Source organism: Carya illinoinensis, chromosome 13 (assembly GCF_018687715.1).
Source record: "Carya illinoinensis cultivar Pawnee chromosome 13, C.illinoinensisPawnee_v1, whole genome shotgun sequence".
NCBI classification, from domain to species: Eukaryota; Viridiplantae; Streptophyta; class Magnoliopsida; order Fagales; family Juglandaceae; genus Carya; species Carya illinoinensis.
Window position 1 is genome coordinate 26,768,613 of NC_056764.1, and position 17,665 is coordinate 26,786,277.

Genomic DNA, 17,665 nt, shown 5'->3' on the forward strand with positions numbered 1-17,665 from the left:
TCTCCCCATGCCACCTTAACCAAAGGTATCGTCTTGGACCTCAATTGTTGCTCCTTCCAATCCATGATCTGTGACGGAACAACCTCATAAGTAAGGTCTGGTTGCAGCTGAATACTCTCTGGGTCGACAAAGTGTGGCTCTTGTTGTCCAAAGCTCTTCTTCAGGGATGATACGTGGAAGACATCATGAAAATCCCCAAAATATTCTGGCAAAGCAACTCTATAGGCGACGGACCCTACCTTCTCCAGAATCTGAAAAGGGTTGACATACCTCGGATCCAGTTTCCTCTTCTTACCGAAACGCTTAACTCCTCTCATGGGAGAGACTTTGAGATAAACCCAATCACATTCTTCAAAAGATAACTCTCTCCTCCTGGTATCAACGTAGCTTTTCTGACAACTCTGAACTGCCGCCATTTTATCCCTGGTGATCCGAACTTGGCTTTGCATCTCTTGAATTATTTCGGGTCTTCAAGGGTCTTACTCTCCCCGACTTCATCCCAACACAAGGGCGATCTGCACTTCCTCCCGTAAAGAGCTTTATAGGGAGCCATCTGAATGGTCGCATGGAAGCTATTATTATATGCAAACTCTATGAGCAGCAAATGGTTTTCCCAACTCCCTTGAGATTCCATGACACATGCTCGCAACATGTTTTCAAGGGTCTGAATGGTGTGCTCTGATTGGCCGTCTGTTTGCGGGTGATATGTAGTACTGAACTTCAACTTAGTACCCAAAGCTGCCTGCAAACTCTTCCAGAACTGCGACGTGAACCTTGGGTCTCGATCAGACACTATACTCTTCGGTATGCCGTGCAGCCGCACTATCTCTTTCATGTACAAGCGTGTCAACTTACCCAAGGAATCGGTGTTATTAATAGGCAAGAAATGAGCACTCTTCGTTAACCGGTCAACAATCACCCAAACTGAATTTTTTCCACTAGGCGTCCTCGGCAAGCCCACTACAAAGTCCATCATGATGTCATCCCACTTCCACTCAGGAATAGGGAGGGGTTGGAGCATACCAGCAGGTCTTTGATGCTCGGCCTTGACTTGACGGCATGTGTGGCATTTCTCAACATACAAGGCAATATCCCTCTTCATTCCATCCCACCAATAATTTTTCTTCAAGTCTCGGTACATCTTCGTACTGCAGGGATGAACTGAATAAGGGGCCGCATGAGCTTCTGCCATGATCCGCTCCTTGAATTCTGAATCTTTGGGGATCACTCTGCGATCTCAGAATCGAAGTATTCCATCTTTATCCATACTATAGTGCAATGGCCCTCGAGATTTTCTGACTCTTTTTCTGATATTCAGCAGTTTCGGATCCTTCCTTAGAAGAGTCTTCAATTCTTCAAAATCAGTTACCCGAATATCAAGAACTGAAGATAAAATCTCTTCTTGCTGTGAACTTTCAAAAAGGAGCCTTCTCATCCCACAAAGCAAAGAATCCAATTTTGACGGCTCGGCTTCATTTTCCAAGTGCGATTTTCAGCTCAAAGCATTAGCAACTATATTTGCCTTCCCTGGATGATACTTGATCTCGCACTGGTAGTCATTTATTAACTCCAGCCATCGCCTCTGCCTCATGTTCAGATTTTTCTGGGAAAACAAGTGCTTCAAGCTCTTGTGATCAGTGTATACTTCACATGCTTCCCCATACAAAAAGTGCCGCCAGATCTTGAGAGTAAAAACAATCGCAGCCAATTCCAAATCGTGCGTCGGATAATTCTTCTCACGGTCCTTTAGCTGACGAGATGTATAAGCAACAACCCGTCCTTCCTGCATAAGGACACAACCCAATCCAAATTTAGATGCATCGCTGAAGACTACGAATGGCTTGTGCGGTTCTGGAAGCGCTAACACTGGTGTCGTCGTCAACCTGTTCTTCAATTCTTGGAAGCTTCTCTTACACTTATCTGACCAAACAAATTCTGCATTCTTCCGAGTCAAAGCTGTGAGAGGTCCGGATAGGCGAGCAAATCCCTCCAATAATCTTCGGTAGTATCCGGCAAGCCCCAAGAAACTCCGGATCTCGCACACTGTAGTCGGACGCTGCCATGACAAAATGGCTTCCACCTTACTAGGATCAACAGCTACTCCGTCTCGAAAAATCACATGCCCAAGAAATCTAACTTCCTCCAACCAGAATTCACACTTGCTGAGCTTGGCATATAACTGGTGTTCTCTCAATTTCCCAAGAACTAGACGAAGATGATACACATGCTCTTCAACATCTTGGGAATAAATCAGAATATCATCAATGAATACTACCACAAAAGAATCCAGATAAGGTCTAAATACTCGATTCATTAAATCCATGAAAGCAGCAGGGGCATTGGCTAATCCAAATGGCATCACCTTAAATTCATAATGCCCATATCTCGACCTGAAAGCAGTTTTAGGCACATCCTTGTCTCTGATCCTCAACTAGTAGTATCCCGACCTCAAATCAATCTTCAAGAACACAGCTGCTCCTTGAAGGTGATCAAATAAATCATCGATCCGTGGGAGAGGATATTTATTCTTGATGGTCACCTTATTTAATTCCCGATAATCAATGCACATACGGAGGGTTCCATCTTTCTTTTGAACAAACAGAACTGGCGCACCCCACGGCGAAGTACTAGGCTGAATGAACCCCTTATCTACTAGCTCTTGCAACTGAGTCTTCAACTTTTTTAATTCAACCGGTGCCATGGGGTAAGGAGCTTTATGTACAGGAGCCGCTCCAGATTCCAAGTCTATAACAAACTCCATTTCTCGAACGGGGAGTAGTCCAGGCAAGTCATCAACAAACACATCGGAGAATTCTTCCACAACTGGAATGTCTACCAAATACTTCTTCTCAGACGACGTAGACACCATCTGAACTAAGAATGCATCCGCTCCCCATGCAATCTCTCTTCTTGCTTGAATTGCCGATATAATTACCGGTTTTTCTTTTAACTTACTCCCCGCAAATTCTAGACAATCACAATCTAGAAGCTGAAAGGTAATTACCCGACTTCTGCAATTAATACTCACAGAATATTGGTATAGCCAATCCATCCCGAAGATGATATCAAAACCCAACAACTTAAACACCACCAAATCAGCATCCAAGAACCTTCCATCAAAATTTAATGGGCATCCCAAAGCAACCTTGGAACACCACACTATTTCACCATTGGGTAGAGCCACTACCAATGACTTCGGCAAAGGTTCCATGACCAAATTACACATCCGAGCAAACGTGGAAGATACAAATGACTGTGAAGCACCCGAATCAAACAAAGTGCAAGCATAAAACTCATATAAACGGACTCTCCCTGAACTAAACACATAACCCATGAAATCCAAATACACAAAAAAATCAAAGCACAACAAAAATCAAATCCACCATAAAATTAAATTAAATCCATACCTATAATTACTCCAGCATCATGGGTCGCTGGCGCCTCATCATCCACATCTCCGGGTGTGACAGCATAAACCCGGGCTTGCACTGCTTGTCTTGGATTTGTTCTTCCACCGCGTCTACCTCCACGGCTTCCTTGAACTCTGACGGGGCACTCATGAGCAATATGTCCCACTTGGCCGCATCGGTAACACTGGGGTCCACCACTCAGCCGACACTCGCCCTCATGAGCTCTATTACATGCTCCACAAATTGGCACCCGTCCTCCCATACGAACACTTGAGGACGCTTGAGGTCGAGTTCCGGTCCGCTGAATAAATTTCTGAGGCGAACCCGAGCTGCTTCCTTCACTAGAAAAACTCCGCCTCTTATGACTTGGAGGGGAGCCCATACTCAGATTATTCTCTCACTCCACAAGAGTGGCCACATCCACTAAGTCCTGAAAAGTGGATATCCGGTGACTGACCACCATACGGCGTATATCAGGGCGTAGTCCCTCCTGGAAACGCTCAACTCGCATCTCCTTTGTGGCGAATTGGTGGGGAGCAAATCGCTCAAGTTCTATAAATCTTTGGGCGTACTGTTCCACTGTCGTGCTCCCTTGGACCAAATTTGAGAACTCTCTTGCCTTTTGCTTCCTTACAGAAGTGGGAAAGAAGCGATCATTAAACTCTTTCTTAAGCGCTGCCAGGTCACAGCGGCGAAAGATCCAAATTCTGATTCCAGCATCACCCTTTTGGTATCCCACCAATCAGAAGCGGTGCCTTGCAACAGATAGCTGGCGTAGAGTACTTGTTGCGCCTCGGTGCAACTACACACCTCAAAAGTTCTTTCCAAGTCCTTGATCCACTTTCCATCTTGAAGTGGATCCTCTTCTCCAGTGAAGTGTGGAGTTCTATGCGCCAGAAAGCGCTCATAGGTGTATCCGGCTTGCACCATGCTACTAGGTCCTCCTAGGTATAGCCAAGGCCCTCTCTGATGTGGTCAAGGACCTCCTAGTTGTGGCCAAAGCCCTCCTTATTGTGGACAAGGCCCTCCTTGTTGCGGCCAGGGACCCCCTTGTTGTGGCCAATGTCCTCCTTGTTGTGACCAAGGCCCTGCCTGCAGTGGCCTAGAATTGTGCTGCATAAACTCCGTCATCTGCCGTATTGCTTGGGCTATGGAATCATCTCTTGATGTATTGTCCCGTGGCTCCTGAGTAAATTTCCTCGGTCTCACCATTTTTCCTGCCACCACAACCTTTGACCCCCTTTAAGAAAACAAAAACAAATAAAACCAACAACAAACAAAAAAAAGAAAAACAAAAACCAAAGACCTACACCACATAACAAGAAACAAAAAGAAACTAGCTTGCAAAAACATAACCAAATAATTAAAAACAAGCAAACAAGCTCAACCAAATAAAACAAATCAAATAGCAACTTTACTTAACATAATTTTTAAAACACAACTTTAAAAACATTCCAGTACTACCTACGGGACATGTGGTTTTACCCAGAGCCAAACTGCTCTGATACCACCTATGACGCCTCCAAATCCCCACGCACGGACACGGAAAAATTGAGACGTCCGGGTGATGACATCACGGGTCACCACCCTATCGACGAGTGCCAAGTGTGTGTATAAGCAACAAATGTGCACGAAAAAACATGCAGCGGATAAGCAAAGTCAATAACAAAGTATCAGAATTTTTCTTAATTTAATACAAAGCTGTTCAAAACATGCATAATAGAATATTACAAAACACAAATATAGTTTTAAACCAAAAACAAAACTTAAACTTTAACTTCAGCACCCCGGTGGAGCCACATCCTCGGGCTCAGCCTTCTCCTCCTCATCCTCGATCTTTGCATCAAAATCTACGGTACCAAAAATGGTGCCGCAGGTAAGTAAAAACCAAACACCACCAGATAAAAACATATAAAACTCAAACAATATGCATGAAAGGATGCCAATGCACAAAACCCATAAAATCATATTTTTTCCACACACGCCAAAAATCCCATTTGGCCCAAAAACATATCCTTTCCAAATATCACGCCAAAAGTCACATTTGGCCCATATCAAACTCAAACTGTTAACCAATTAATCTGTATGCACCATGACCTCCCCTAGGGGTCATCCGCACACCCTGGCTCCAGTGCCACACCGCAGGTAACGACCACGCATGTGACATCTAAACGAGCGATATCCAGTTTTGCGCCCCCCACGTTCGTAGCCAAGTATCCTCTATCCCTCGCCAGTGAAGGGCCATGGAGTCGGTGCGTAGAGCAATGCCCAGTTCCACGTCCGGCGCGTTCGTAGCCAAGCATCCTCTAGCCCTGCTCCCGTCATCGCCCAGGGACAACTCAGGGGACGTCACTCAGTTTATTACGCTCCTGAGTGACCAGAGGAGCTCCACCAGAATAATACCCCATCTCGGCTTGGGGTCGTGATACACACGCACCCAAAAATCCACTTACGCCAATAAAATAGGATTTTCTCAAATTAAATAAAATGCAAGTGCATGCACCATGTAAATGCGATTTCAATGCACAAAATGATCAACCAACCATAAATCAATAAATCAAGCAACTCTGTCTTCCATCCATCCGACCCACGAACTCCTCGGACTCAGTCCGGAATCAGCCAACCAACAACAAATAATTATTGTATGAGAAAAATATATTTAAATCTAAAAGTAGGGTTTGGAAAATACTTACAGCGCTATATGGTATTTTTAGAAAGCTCGCGGCGTTGCAAACGGCGGAAGAAAAGCAACGTAACAGTGAAATTTCACTGTGGCCGTGGGTTGTAAAATACCCACTTTTGAACGGGGACAAACCAAAACTCGGGATTGATAGGGAATGGTCTAAGGATGTTTATGAAGCTAGTGGAAGTGGAGTTTGGCCGTGGGTGGCGGCGAAAATGGTGGTTGAAGGGCTGAAATGCCTAAATCGGAAACTAGCTCGTGGGAGCTATTCCGGCGACTGTTAGAGGCCAGAAATGGGTGGGTTAGGATGGCAAGGAGTCGGTGATGAAGTGGTGAAGAAACGGTGGCCGGAGGTGGAGCGACGGCGGCAGATTGGAGCAAAAATCGTGTGGCTTGATGGGCTTTTTCCGGCTAAACGTTGGCACAGTTGGGGATGAAACTTGGTGGGGTAGTTCACCGGAGGGAGGGGAAGAAAATGGTGGGGGTGGTGTGCCGCACAGTGGCTGGCGGCGGTGGGTCTGAGTGATAGGGGTGTTTGGCGTGAAGGAGAGGAGAGAGAGAGAGACAGACGGGGAAGGGGATTCGCGCGGGAGAGAAAACCGGGGAGGAGAAAAAGAAAGAAAGAAAAAAGAAAAAGAAGAAAAAAGAGAGAAGAATAAAAAGAAAAGAGAAAAAGAAAGGATGATGGAAAAGAAATGAGGTCCAGTCCTCACTCCGGAAACCAAAACAGATCCGCCGAAAACGACATTAAAAAACCGTAAAACGACTAAATAAGTAAAACACAACATCAAATACATTAAAAACCAATTAAAATACATTAATTTAAAATAAATAAACCATTATATTAATTAAATTAAAAACAACCCTTCAGTGAAAATACACGTAAAAGCGGGTCATCACATATATGGCTTTGTCATTTCAGAACCATACTCCATTTCCCTAGAAGCGCATTTGGAGATGTAAGGTGTCTCCCAAAATTGGTTTATTTAGTTGGACTGCATCTCTTTGGAAAATATTGACTATGGTCAACTTGAGAAAGTGTGGACTCATTGTGACGGATTGGTGCTACAAGTGGAAGAAGAGTGGTGAATCTGTAGATCTTCTATTACTTCACTGTGAGGTGGCAAGAGTGTTATGGGCTGAGATCTTTAACATGATCGAACTTCCATAAGTGATGCCTAGGAGGGTGGTGGACTTTTTTGCTTGTTGGGAAGGGCTTATGGGCAATCCCCAAATTTCTTATGTAGAATGATTCCTTTATGTCTCATGTGGAGTATTTAGATTGAAGAAATAGCCAAAGCTTTGAAGATAGGGAGCGCTCTCTAGATGAGCATAGAAATTTCTTTTCCCACTTTATTTCTTCATGCTTTTGCCAGTGTTTTCTACAAAGCCAGCTTTTATGACTTTTTTTAATCACTTTCTAGCTCCTAAGTTGTAACTTAGGTGCTCCCAATTGTATATTTCCTGTATTTGAATTATGCCTATTTACTTTAACAATAAAAGTTTATTTTACCCATAACTACATTCGATGTCTCATCAATTCCACCACAAGACACCCTTTCTTTCCTCAAACCTTAAAACCCAACAAGCCAAACCTTACAAGTAAACCATATTTTAGCTGAGATGATTGTAAGAGAAAACATTGAGTTTAGACCAAATATAGATATCATATCGAATTATACATAATAAGTTAATAGATTCAATAAAAAAGAAACAAGTATGAATTTAGGATATAGAAGTCTCATTGCTAAATATAGATGTTATATTGAATTCGCATTTTCTGACTGTTTTAAAAAGTCAATTTTCTGATGCTTGTTAATTGAACATAGAACTTGTCCCAAAAGTCTAATAACTTAGGAATAAACCTCAATCTGCGACTTGAATGTTATAAAACCAAACCCTTTGGGTCTTTGGGTTCTTTGTCCATCACTAGTCTCACTAAATAAACAAATTAAACAATCCCAAAGCAAAAGTGATCCATAATTTCAACCCAAAATAATTAAAAATGAAACAAAATTGTCCAAAAGCGGTGATAAAGAAAGCATACCTCCTGATGAGGAGCACAAAAATCATGAAAACAAGAATAAACAACCATGGCTTTTGAATAACAACCATTTACAACGGTATGTTGAAGAGGGAGAGAGCACTGATGACAGAGAGCACAAAAATAACTAAGCCAAACCATAAATTGCATATCCAGATGACATAAACATTAATGGTGAGAAAGGTTTGGGATTATTTAGCACCAAATGAGATGATGGGAAGTGGATGGTGAAGGAGAGGCGACGAGAGAGAGGGTTGAGATGGAGAGACGCAGGAGAGACTGTAGGTCTATAGTGTTTTGTAAAACTTTGAGCCACTGGTAGTTTGTCTGAAACCATCGGGTTTGTTTTGAAAGTTGGTTTAAAAAATTTATAAGTTTTCCCTTGACTGAAATCATTTTCGATTGTTGAGGTTTTTCAAACCTTCCCAAACACCTGGAAATGGAAAAATATTTACAGAAACTGTTTTACTGTGAAACAAATAGATTTTAAATTGAATTGGAATTATGAATGTTGATTGTGAATTAAATCTGGATATTTTTTGGGCTTATATAGGAAGGCTCTTAAATGAGTTGTAAATGAATTAGTAATAGAAAAAATATGATGAGTTTGGTCCTTTGTCAGCCAAATGACTTTTAAAGTAAGTTAGTCAACTAAACCCTAGGCATTGGCTTAAGTGGAAATAGCCTCGGTCTTGGTGGTACACTCCCTCCAGGTTTAAAGTTCAAACCCTTGGGTAGAAACAGTTTATAGGGGCCATCGGATTGGGTGATTTCCCCAGGAATACGCGATGTACCCTTGCGGGAAACTTCTTACTATCCTATGCGTGCACCTTCGGGATTAGTCAAGACTTTGTTCTGGACATTTAGTACCAATAGAAAAGAAGTTATCAACTGATAGAAATGTTAAAATATGAGATAAGACTCATTATGAAGAAGACTTTAATATGTTTATTAGAAACTTGAACCAAATGGTTGTGCTAATGGACTCCCTTGCAGATCCTTCCACCTCCTATCTCGAAAACATATTTTGACAAGGTGCTTGTGAATCTTTGGATCACTTGCTTCTTTTTGGAGAAGTTCCCAGTTCTGTTTGGAGTGTTGGTGCGTTATGACACCACCGCAGATTCATTCTCTTACATATATGTCAGGAATCAATACCCTTTCATGAATCTTCCAACATCAATTTAGTTTTGTTCCTAGATACAACTATAAAGAATTCTCGAAGTTTTTTGGAATGGTTCTAGTGTTGTTCAATAAGCCTATGAATAAGTGTTTCTTGTTATGTAGAGTATGCAAGTCAAATGACTAGCAACTCAATTAATTATTTCTTTCCAAAATTACCTGCCTTAACCAAAAATACCTAAGCAGAATTTTGTTATCAATGGTATCAAAGGTTATTTAGATAATTTTATCAATGGTTATTAGGGAATAAAAAGATAGCTCCTATTGTGGATTCTACAAACTAGTTCTAACATACTTTTTAGCAATGAAGCCATTCTGCAAGCCATAGGTAAAGCAAGCATTGCTTCTTCTTTTTTTGATAATAGAAATAGATTTAATTCATAATGGAGAATACACTTAGAAAGAGATTCATTTACATAGCACTATCTAACAAGATCCTAGAAAGAATAAAGTTTGGACATTGATGCCACTATTGAACAGTGTCTTCTATCATCGTTGCCTATCTTGCTAACAAATATGCTATATCATTACTTGGTCTTCCAACATGTAACACTGATACAACTTGACACTTCTACACTTGGAAGCACATTCAGACCGAGTCAAGTTTTTGGCGCCGTAATATTTACTCAGTTCTCTTCTTTTCTTCATGCAATTTAGTCCTAATATTTCCAAATTGATAAACTTTTCACACTTCTGAAGCACGACTATACTGAGCAGTAATACTATGCAAATTCTCAGCACCAAGAGAATTCCCCACCAAACTCCATGAATTAGAAATAATGACACCCATTAACCCCAACCCACATAGCTTTAAAGCGAAAAGACTTCTTTCATCTACATGGATGGCTAATAGACCCAAGTTTATTAAAGATTAAGCAATAATGATCAGAGTATGAGATAGGCAAATTATTGACCTTTATATCCTGGTACAATGCTAATCATGTTGGATGTGCTACAAATCTATCAAGCCTCTCATGTATGTTAGCATTAGAAAACCCTTCACGCATATTAGTCCAAGTGAACAAAGAATAACCATCTGAGGCTAACCATTTAAAATGACAATAACCCAACACATCTTAGAATGTTTGCATCTGCCATTCTAGACGTGCAATAGCAAATTTGTCAACTAAATACTCTTTGGTTTATTGAAATGCAATTCATGAAATAGAAAGTCAGGACGTCTAGGCATATATACTTGATCTGAGGAATAATCCTGTAATTTTCCATTTCTTATCTTAGCAGCTGGGATTTTCTCCAACAAAAGGTATTTTTCCATTATGAACTACATTGCTTTTGTTGTAAGTCGTTCCTTTTCCATGCTTCTCCAACAAAAAGGTATTTTTCAAATATGTACTCTTTTTTGTGCTATTGAGTGAAGTATCATGCAATGCTCCTTTGTAGAAAATGAAACAAAAATTAGGATACATGTGAAACGAAATGAATGGGGCAATATGTATTCTCAGTTGTAGCCTTATACATTTTTTTCATCTTCCTTTTGATATTCTCTTTGTTGAAATAGATATGCTGTTTGTCTAAAACTAATGTGAAATTGAAGTACTCGATTATTATGATTCAATGGGTTTAATTTTAATTTAGTAATTGCATTTCCATTCAACAGGTCAATGAAGACCAGAAGGTTTGATTCGTGATTTGAAATTCTTTTTATTAGAATGTTCATTCTGTCATCAACTAATTATTTAGACCTTAAAAAGTGTCAATCTTCCTTTTTAACTAACTTAAAGAGTTTAGAGTTTTTTACATTGAAGATGTTGGACTGCGATTGTAAGGTTTAGCACTCTTGGAATGATTGCTCCTGCAATTTAACAATTTTCCGTTGTTCTATACTTGATACAGATCTTCAAGTACATAAAATCTCTTGATGTAGAGGATTTTAGTGATGTGGCATCAGTGTACTCCATTACGTTTGTAAGATTCTTTATTTACTCATGCTTGCTTGGCCTTATACTTGAGATATTTCCCATTTTTTAGGTGCCAGGTTATTGTGTCTGTTAGTTTAATTTCCTTTATACTGATTCAGTTTATTATAGAATTTGCTTATGCATTTTGATTTTTTCTTTCTTTTTTGGTTGAGGAGTTGCAAATGTACAAGTGTTGGTGTGTGTTTGAACTGCTAAATTTCAGAAAGTGGATGAGAATCCTTATTTTGAAGAGACAAAGCTGACAAAGGCCTTCACATTCTATGATGAGGGAACAACTAAAATAACCGGTACAAACATCAAATGGAAGGAGGGCACGATAATATTTGCACCTTTATACCATTGAAAATTTATTTTGTTTAATTCCATTAGTCACCCCCACCAACCCCTTCTTTTTGCTTGAGATTTGATTATGAATTATAACTTGTGAAGGCTACTTCTAATGGAGTCAAATCATGTGGAAAAAGGGAACAAACGGCCACTTGCTGAGGAGAGGTGGTTTATCTAACTACTCTTTGGTTTATTGAATTTAACAACTTTTGTGCCTGCAGGCAAATATGTAACTATACGCATCACTAAGAGGCAATGGAGTGGGTTAGATAATAATTCATGATGTCATATGTATGTAATATGAATTTGATATGATAGTTTCTTTGTGCTCATATATACATGATGGAATAAATATTGTTGGCCTTTTATATTCATATATATATATATCAGATATTTTTTCATGCATATTTTTTTATAGATATTGAAGAATTCATGTTGAGCAAAATGCTCGTGATGATGAACAAGACGATGTTGAAGACAGCGATACTTGATACAACTGAGCTATTTCTGGTTTGCTTTCCATTATATATATATATATATATATATATTTTCTCCTTCTCATCTGGTTCTTGGTCATATAAACCTTTCTAGTTATATAAGGCATGAAAATCTTACTGTAATGGTTGCACCCTGTAAGACTATCACTGTTATTTACCTAGTCTCTATTCTTCTACTTATGCCCTAGATCTTTTAGCTTGTATTTTGCTGCTCTCAAGCAGAATTTTCTTTTCTCTAGTTGGAGCCCCGACCCCCCTTTGCGAGAAGCATGTCCAATAGTTGGCAGATGGGTGCATGAATATACTAAATGTATTTTGACCATCCAACTAAAATCCTACAAATATGACATGGGTGCCAATACCAATAATTTTCAGCTGGGGCTCTCTGGTAGTAGATACATTGTATACTTTGAATACAAAATAATTCAGTAACATTTAATAGACAGGTGGCCTGCTTTTAGAGGAACATTTGTTAATGTTGGCATTTGAAGGCTACAATATTAATGTTTCATGTATCCTGATTAATGCATTTTTTTTTAATTTTTTCTTTTTTAAAACTCTTACTGTATTTCCAGTGACACCAAATCGCCACAAATAGTATTTTAGCTAAATATTATCACTGGAAAAGTTGTTGCGGTGACCATTAACAATGGTTTAGCAGACAATATGCGGTGAATTTTTGGGTCTTTTATGTTGACAGATAATCGCTAGAAAGAAGTTTATTTCCAACGATTTTTATAAATCACTAGTAAAAAGCAGGTGCCTCATACTTTTTGGTTGCCATCCAATGTGCGGCGGAGGGAAATTGATGGAAAAGCTTATTTGTGGCAATTTTTACTATTTTTTAGGATGAATTCTAGCGCTAGAAAAGACATGTTTTCTTGTAGTGGCGCATTGGCAAGGAGGATAGGAATAGGAGGAGTGGTTGACTGCAACTAAGCCCCCCATGAAGTGCCAGTAGAGGGGTGGCCCAAGTATGTAACTCCTAGTATTTTTGAACCTGCAGCCTGATGGAGACCCACTGAGGGGAGAGAGAGGGAGAGTTTCTGGGGGTTGAGAGAAAGTGAGAGCTTGAGGAGAGAGAGAGAGAGAAGGACAAAAATCATGTAGTTGGCTTGAGGAGAGAGAGAGAGAGATAGAGGGGAGAAAGAGAGAGCACGACGGGGCTGGGGAGATGTATGGGAGAGCTTACCTACAATTGGTTCTATTTTGAGAGCGGCTACCAGTTGGATGAGTGTGAAATAAAGTTTTACACCAACTAATAACTGCCTAACATGTAAAAGCTCTAGCAAGATGAAAAATAGAGTTGCATGTAGTGTATCCGTCGGCCCCTTCTCCCCCCAACCCCAATATTAACTGCGCCTTGCCCCCAAAAAAAAAAAAACAAAAAACCGATCTCCCCCCACCCATCATCACTAAGTAACTCTCTCTCTCTCCCCCAACCCTTCATCACTCAGTGTTATCGTGACCAAATTAATTGGTTAGTGCAGTAGAGCCCGCCATCTATGTCTCACATTTAAATTGGTCTCGCATATCGATTCGCTAACTGTGCTGCCAATGAACTAGCTTAAGTATACAAAAAATTATTGATCTTTGGAAGATCTATCTATCTCTGATAGCTACTACGTACGTACATGATTCTACGTGTTACTCATTTGCAGCCAGGCACTACTTCCTATCCACGGCCATCATGCCAGCTTTATTAGGACTGTTCATCCGGGCTGGATTTTTTCCCGGCCCGGTTCGGAACCCAGATAACTGGATTCCTGTTTCGGGTTTCGGCCTGGATTTGATTTGGGCCGAAATCCGCAATACAAAATTAGGACCAAGCCGGTCCGGGCAGGTTTTACCCGGGTTCTGGGTTTAAAATCTGGTACCCGGGTTCTATATATATATATATAAATTAAATAGCCCTATCTCTCTCTCTCTCTCTCTCTCTCTCTCTCTCTCTCTCTCTCTCTCTCTCTCTCTCTCTCTCTCTCTCTCTCTCTCTCTCTCTCTCTCTCTCTCTCTCGCCTTCTCACTGTCTCTGTCTCTCTCTCTCAATCAAGCACCGAAACCACAACCATTGCCGCCAGTGTTATCTGAGGCCACCGTCCACGACTCCATAGAAGTGTTTTCGCAACTCTCGGTACGTTCCTCTCTCTCTCTCTCTCTCTCTCTCTCTCTCTCTCTCTCTCTCTCTCTCTCTCTCTCTCTCTCTCTCTCTCTCTCTCTCTCTCTCTCTCTCTCTCTCTCTCTCTCTCTCTGTTTTGAGCATTTAGATCTCTTCTCCATGCGGGGAGATTTCTTTCATATCAAGAGTGTGTTGGGGAAGCTGAAACCCTAGCCATCGTCGCTGGTGACTAGCAGATGCTGTCGTTTGGCTAGATCTGCTCTTTTCTTTTTGGGTTTTATTTTTTCGCCCAGATCTATAACCTGTAATGTTGTGGTAGTGCGTGAGTAGTGTTTTGGTTGGCTAGATCGGCTCTTTTCTTTTTGGGTTTTATTTGTTAGAGTTTTGTTTAGCTTAGATTCTTTGTTGTTATTATTTTGTTAGTTGTAATTGGTTGGCCGGATCTGCTTAATTTACCTGTTTGAGGGGTTGGGAGATGGGGGAAGGTTTGTATTTAATGAGAAAAAAATACTTTGACTTTTTGTTGCTATCGATTCATTATTATTTACTCATTTGGCTTCCTTACATCCTAACCATTCTAATGATCTTACAATAACTATATATTAATTGTGAAATGCATTGGTGTAGAATTAGACTGGTAAGTATAAAAGATGGAAAAAACAGTGATCCTTTATAGTAATCTGTTCCAATTAAATTATGCAATTGGAAGATAGTATGCATAGAATTATTAATCTTACATATACTTTTTAATTTTCAATCACACATAATGTGATACATTTAAAGTAGGGAAAATGCTAAGTGCCCCCCTAGTTTTGCCCCCTCATTTTGAATGGTCGTGTATTTTATTTTTTATTTTACCATTTATTTTTTGAATATTTTTATTTTTTTCTTAACTATTAAATAAGTGAGTAGTAGTGAATTTGTATATTTCTTTCAAAAGAAGGTTTGAAAGAAAAAAGTAAAAAAAAAAAAAGACTTTGTGAGTAATGGGTACCCTGTATGTCACTACAGAAATCATTTCCAAAAAGACTTTGTGCTAGAAATCTATTTTTAAGTATGGGGTTGTTTTTCTTTATTGGTTCTGTAGCATTTGTATTGTCTGTGAGGGATCGAGAGAAATAGAGAAATTAATTGTGGACTAGTCCTACAGCAAGTATTGGTTACTGTTGTAAATTTATAGGGGGAACTTTGAGGTAGTTCTAATCAGCTTGTGAAATTTATTCTTCTAACAGATTCATAGATTGAGAATCTGTTAAACAAGGGGCATTCTTTAAGGAGGCACATATATATGGACCCAAGTTCAAAACATCACAAATTTTTATACCTTGACCAACTGATGCATAGCCCTAATCAAAGCTAGATGCAGTTTTATGCTTCCTTATTATGAGGATTTTCTGAGCATTATAAAAATGAAGGAAATTTCGTACGTATTTTTATTGTTCATCAAAAAGGAAATCACCATCTATGGTGTAATCATGGCATTGTAGTCTACTAAAGTGGTTAGCTCTTATTTGGTTATTGTACAATAAGTCACTTGATTTTCTTTTTCCTTCTAATTTACTCGACTCCTTGCCACATTTTTCGTATAATGAGGACATTTTGTCTCTAAATCCCAATATTGTGTTGTGCGAGTTTGATAAATCAGATGTTACAGATCCTCCTGCTGAGACAAGTTTGGGGGGTTTGGTTGACAGAGGTAAATGCCTATTTTGTTGATTTATTGATATTTTATTACTTTATTGATATTACTCAATATTCATTAATAATGAGTTTCTCTTTTGATGAACCGCAGGTGGATTTGTGAGTGAATTGCTTGCTAGTGGAGCTGAAGGACCCGTTCCATCATCTATTTTCCCTAGAGTTTTCTTCATTTTCATGGGTCCTGCAGTAAAATAAGACCATTAGATATGTAATCTTCATAAATTGTAATTTTGTGTTTTGTAATGTAATGTATAAATACCAAATAATGTAATATGTAGGGAATTGCATTATATGTTGCATGCATTTTACATGATAAATATCGATTTTTTTTTTTCACGCAAGGTAATTAGTTGTTTATAACTTTAGTTATTTTTTACATAAAATTTAGTTTTTGATTTTGATATATTTAATTATATTTTGGCATTATATATTAAAAAAATTATGCTTTTCAATACTTTTGTTTGGAAAATTGTGGTAGATTATAGGCTTTTAGATTAAAAAAAATATAAATGCCTTCTACGTTTTCAACATTATCCATTTCTTGAAAAAAAAAATAATATGCATTTTTGTTATTATAAAATTAAAGAAAAGGGGGTTTTTTCCTGAACCCGGATTCCGGATTGTAAAAATTTGGATTTATCCGGATTTCGACCTGGGTCATAACCCGAGTTAATCCGGTTCAGAATCTGGCCCAGATTTAAAACCTGGATTCCAGGTCGAGTATATCCAGATTTCTAGTCCGGTACCCAGTTGAACACCCCTCTACTTTATATCCCTCCGTTGGCTCGGATGCAAGCCATATATATTCAAGCCTGCTTACGCCTTAATTTAGACGTGGCTCATTCTCCCTAAAGAAACAAAACTGACTGAACCAATAATAATTAGGAAGGGTCGCATTTTAAAGTTGATGTTAGTATTTCTAATTCTTTTATATATATATATATATTTAAATTTTTGAAATAAATAGAGATTTTAACGGTTGTAAAGTTAACAGTACATATCTATTTTGATTTTTGAAAAAAGCAGTGATTTTAGTAGTTGTGAAGTTAGCTGTCTATTTAGATTTTTGAAAAAGACAGTCTATTTTAGTAGTTGGCAGTCTATTTAGATGTTTTAAAAAAACAGTCTATTTTAGTAGTTGTAAAGTTAGCAGTTATATTAAGTACGTAGATCGATGGAGGTACGAACGTGCATCACATCGTAGCAGTTATATTTTAGTAGTTGTTCTCTCTTTTTATTTATGACACTCTTTTTTCTCCATCACATAAAAGATTAAAAAAAAAAAAAAAACCTTTTATCTTCAAGTCAAAGAACATGGGATTAGGCAAAGTTATTGCCATTTCTCAATATGTATTTTTCAATTTTCTTGATTTCTAAAGGCTAAAATTTGGGAACTTGTTAAGAGATCTCCCCCCTCCTATTGTTTGTATAAGGGAAATAATATTTGTAGTTTTAAGGTATACAAGTTTCGTACATTCCCTTTTAAAAAAATGAAAAATATAGGATCTAAATGAAAAAAATATTTTTTAATGGAAGAACTGACTTTTTTTCTAATAGATTGTAGGATTTGTCTATCTTAAAACTGTATATAGTATTATTTTGTAACTTTCGATATCTTCAATGTATCATTGTTAAAAAAAAAATCCTCGTTCTTTGTTGTTATATATAGCTGTAATTATCATCTTTATAACATAGTACTAGAATTAATTTGTTTCATGTGCTCCACATATGGATTTGATCCAAACCTAACTGATTACTTGATAAA